Source organism: Oncorhynchus masou, unplaced genomic scaffold, assembly GCF_036934945.1.
Source record: "Oncorhynchus masou masou isolate Uvic2021 unplaced genomic scaffold, UVic_Omas_1.1 unplaced_scaffold_2820, whole genome shotgun sequence".
In the NCBI taxonomy this organism is placed as follows: domain Eukaryota; kingdom Metazoa; phylum Chordata; class Actinopteri; order Salmoniformes; family Salmonidae; genus Oncorhynchus; species Oncorhynchus masou.
In genome coordinates, this window is record NW_027009246.1 from 17501 (window position 1) to 22500 (window position 5000).

Sequence of the window (5000 nt, forward strand, 5' to 3'; positions counted from 1 at the left end):
AGCCCAGAGAAGACTGAGGACGCCCTGCTAAAGGTGAGTCCGTCTCTTAAAGCCCAGAGAAGACTGAGGACGCCCTGCTAAAGGTGAGTCCGTCTCTTAAAGCCCAGAGAAGACTGAGGACGCCCTGCTCAAGGTGAGTCCGTCTCTTAAAGCCCAGAGAAGACTGAGGACGCCCTGCTCAAGGTGAGTCAGTCTCTTAAAGCCCAGAGAAGACTGAGGACGCCCTGCTCAAGGTGAGTCAGTCTCTTAAAGCCCAGAGAAGACTGAGGACGCCCTGCTCAAGGTGAGTCCGTCTCTCAAAGCCCAGAGAAGACTGAGGACGCCCTGCTCAAGGTGAGTCCGTCTCTCAAAGCCCAGAGAAGACTGAGGACGCCCTGCTCAAGGTGAGTCCGTCTCTTAAAGCCCAGAGAAGACTGAGGACGCCCTGCTCAAGGTGAGTCAGGCTCTTAAAGCCCAGAGAAGACTGAGGACGCCCTGCTCAAGGTGAGTCAGTCTCTTAAAGCCCAGAGAAGACTGAGGACGCCCTGCTCAAGGTGAGTCAGTCTCTCAAAGCCCAGAGAAGACTGAGGACGCCCTGCTCAAGGTGAGTCAGTCTCTTAAAGCCCAGAGAAGACTGAGGACGCCCTGCTCAAGGTGAGTCAGTCTCTTAAAGCCCAGAGAAGACTGAGGACGCCCTGCTAAAGGTGAGTCCGTCTCTTAAAGCCCAGAGAAGACTGAGGACGCCCTGCTCAAGGTGAGTCAGTCTCTTAAAGCCCAGAGAAGACTGAGGACGCCCTGCTAAAGGTGAGTCAGTCTCTTAAAGCCCAGAGAAGACTGAGGACGCCCTGCTCAAGGTGAGTCAGTCTCTTAAAGCCCAGAGAAGACTGAGGACGCCCTGCTCAAGGTGAGTCCGTCTCTTAAAGCCCAGAGAAGACTGAGGACGCCCTGCTCAAGGTGAGTCAGTCTCTTAAAGCCCAGAGAAGACTGAGGACGCCCTGCTAAAGGTGAGTCAGTCTCTTAAAGCCCAGAGAAGACTGAGGACGCCCTGCTCAAGGTGAGTCAGTCTCTTAAAGCCCAGAGAAGACTGAGGACGCCCTGCTCAAGGTGAGTCCGTCTCTTAAAGCCCAGAGAAGACTGAGGACGCCCTGCTCAAGGTGAGTCCGTCTCTTAAAGCCCAGAGAAGACTGAGGACGCCCTGCTCAAGGTGAGTCCGTCTCTTAAAGCCCAGAGAAGACTGAGGACGCCCTGCTCAAGGTGGGTCAGGCTCTCAAAGCCCAGAGAAGACTGAGGACGCCCTGCTCAAGGTGGGTCCGTCTCTTAAAGCCCAGAGAAGACTGAGGACGCCCTGCTCAAGGTGAGTCAGGCTCTCAAAGCCCAGAGAAGACTGAGGACGCCCCGCTCAAGGTGAGTCCGTCTCTTAAAGCCCAGAGAAGACTGAGGACGCCCTGCTCAAGGTGAGTCCGTCTCTTAAAGCCCAGAGAAGACTGAGGACGCCCTGCTCAAGGTGAGTCAGTCTCTTAAAGCCCAGAGAAGACTGAGGACGCCCTGCTCAAGGTGAGTCAGTCTCTTAAAGCCAGCCCAGAGAAGACTGAGGATGCCCTGCTCAAGGTGAGTCAGTCTCTTAAAGCCCAGAGAAGACTGAGGACGCCCTGCTCAAGGCGAGTCAGTCTCTTAAAGCCCAGAGAAGACTGAAGGTGAGTCAGACTCTTCAAACCTCTGAGGACCTGGTTGAACTATCAATCAATATGATTATATTTCCAATTGGGATTTGTTGTGTAGTCTGGGTACAAAAACAATTCTAACATATATATTCACCTCACACACAAATACACAATAACAAAATCTATGATTTATAACCATTTTGCTACTTGGATATCATTGCTATGACAAATGGCTGACAGGGTAATGCTCTCTGCTCTCTTCAGATTGAGAACTACCTGTTCCGGAACCATGAGACTCGTCAATACCTCCAGGAGCAGGCCTACCGCCTCCAACAGGGCATCGTTACCACCACCACTCAGCAGGTGACACACCGCTCAACAGTATTTAAAAACACAGTACCATCTAAATACAGCCGCAGAGGTAAAACCGGGGTCAGCAACATGGGGGGTCAGCAACACGGGGGTCAGCAACACGGGGGTCAGTAACACGGGGGTCAGCAACACGGGGGTCAGTAACACGGGGGTCAGCAACTTGGGGGTCAGCAACATGGGGGTCAGCAACATGGGGGTCAGAAACACGGGGGTCAGCAACATGGGGGTCAGTAACACGGGGGTCAGCAACATGGGGGTCAGTAACACGGGGGTCAGCAACATGGGGGTCAGCAACATGGGGGTCAGCGACACGGGATCAGCGACACGGGATCAGCAACACGGGATCAGCGACACGGGATCAGCGACACGGGGGTCAGCAACATGGAGGTCAGCGACACGGGGGTCAGCAACATGGAGGTCAGCGACACGGGATCAGCGACACGGGGGGGTCTGCAACATGGAGGTCAGCGACACAGGGGTCAGCAACACGGGATCAGCGACACAGGGGTCAGCAACACGGGATCAGCGACACAGGGGTCAACAACACGGGTGTCATAGCTCGACTTGATTTTGTTGACTTGTTGAGCGTAGCATTGTGTTTAATCACCCCACTAACAGCCTGTAATCGCCTTCCTGTCTCCCCTGACCACTGGTTAACACTGAGGTTGCTGCAGGAGGGACTGGTGCACTTCATAAAATAGATGGCGTCATGAGGAAGGACAATTATGTGGATATATTGAAGCAACATCTCAAAACATCAGTCAGGAAGTTAAAGCTCGGTCGCAAATGGGTCTTCCAAATGGACAATGATCCCAAGCACACTTCCAAAGTTATGGCAAAATGGTTTAAGGACAATAAAGTCAAGGTATTGGAGTGGCCATCACAAAGCCCTGACCTCAATCCTATAGAACATTTGTGGGCAGAACTGAAAAGCATGTACGAGCAAGGAGGCCTGCAAACCTTACTCAGTTACACCAGCTATGTGAGACACGATGCTTAGTGATTCATTTCATGGTGAAGATGAGTCACGATTCATGGTTTAGATGAGACACGATGCTTAGTGATTCACTTCATGGTGAAGATGAGTCACGATTCATGGTATAGATGAGACATGATGCTTAGTGATTCACTTCATGGTGAAGATGAGAGATGATTCATGGTATAGATGAGACACGAAGCTTAGTGATTCACTTCATGGTGAAGATGAGAGATGATTCATGGTATAGATGAGACACGATGCTTAGTGATTCATTTCATGGTGAAAATGATACATGATTCTTAGTAAATGTAGTGATTCATTTCATGGTTAAGATGAGACACGATTCTTAGTGATTCATTTCATGGTGTAGATGAGACACGATTCTTAGTGATTCATTTCATGGTGAAGATGAGACACAATTCTTAGTGATTCATTTCATGGTGAAGATGAGACACGATTCTTAGTGATTCATTTCATGGTGTAGATGAGACATGATTCTTAGTGATTCATTTCATGGTGAAGATGAGACATGATTCTTAGTGATTCATTTCATGGTATAGATGAGACACGATGCTTAGTGATTCACTTCATGGTGAAGATGAGAGATGATTCTTAGTGATTCATTTCATGGCTAAAATGAGACACGATTCTTAGTGATTCATTTCATGGTGAAGATGAGACATGATTCTTAGTGATTCATTTCATGGTGAAGATGAGGCACGATGCTTAGTGATTCATTTCATGGTGTAGATGAGACATGATTCTTAGTGATTCATTTCATGGTGTAGATGAGACATGATTCTTAGTGATTCATTTCATGGTGAAGATGATACATGATTCTTAGTGATTCATTTCATGGTGTAGATGAGACAGGATTCTTAGTGATTCATTTCATGGTGAAGATGATACATGATTCTTAGTGATTCATTTCATGGTGAAGATGAGACATGATTCTTAGTGATTCATTTCATGGTGTAGATGAGACACGATTCTTAGTGATTCATTTCATGGTGTAGATGAGACATGATTCTTAGTGATTCATTTCATGGTGTAGATGTGTGACGTTTGTATTTCCTGTAATTTGAGAGGAGCGTGAAGAGATGGTATTGTCATCTGAAGATGATTCAAGTTTGTCCTCAAGATGCTCTGAAGTCCAGTCTACTATTCCTCTCAGATTGTCTGTAATTAGGTTTCACTGCTAGACAGATAACTGCTTTGTTCCTCTCTCACACTCCTTCTTCTTCTTCAGATGATTGACAGGATCTGTGTGAAAGTCCAGGACCATCTCAACTCCCTGAGGAACTCAGAGACAGACGTGGTCTTGGAGGACGTCAAGACGGCTGAAAACCTGATGAAGGATGCCAGGAACTCCAAAACGGTGGTCATTTTACTCTGGGCATTTAGTTAAGATCTAACCCATAATGCAACATTTTGAATGTTACAACCCTTTTTCTAACCCTTTCCTCCTCTCCCCCTCCTCTCCTCCTCCTGTCCTCTCCTCCTCCTCTCCCCTCCTCTCCTTTCCTCCTCCTCTCCCCTCCTCTCCTTTCCTCCTCCTCTCCTCCTCCTGTCCTCCTCTCCCCTCTCTTCCTCTCCTCCTCCTCTCCCCTCCTCTCCTTTCCTCCTCCTCGCCTCCTCCTGTCCTCCTCTCCCCTCTCTTCCTCCTCTCCTCCACCTGTCCTATCCTCCTCCTGTCCTCCTCTCCCCTCTCTTCCTCCTGTCCTCTCCTCCTCCTCCCCTCCCTCTCCCCTCTCCTCCTGTCCTCTCCTCCTCCTGTCCTCCTCTCCCCTCTCTTCCTCCTCTCCCCTTCCTGTCCTCTCCTCCTCCTGTCCTCCTCTCCCCTCTCTTCCTCCTCTCCTCCTCCTGTCCTCTCCTCCACCTGTCCTCTTCTCCTCCACCTGTCCTCTCCTCCTCCTGTCCTCCTCTCCCCTCTCTTCCTCCTCTCCTCCTCCTGTCCTCCTCTCCCCTCTCTTCCTCCTCTCCTCCTCCTGTCCTCTCCTACACCTGTC

At 49.7% G+C, this 5000-nt stretch overlaps 1 pseudogene; it reads left to right on the top strand.

The window, feature by feature from the left end:
* Positions 1-5000, top strand: part of LOC135533932 (F-actin-uncapping protein LRRC16A-like) — a 47060-nt pseudogene that overhangs the window by 15690 nt on the left and 26370 nt on the right.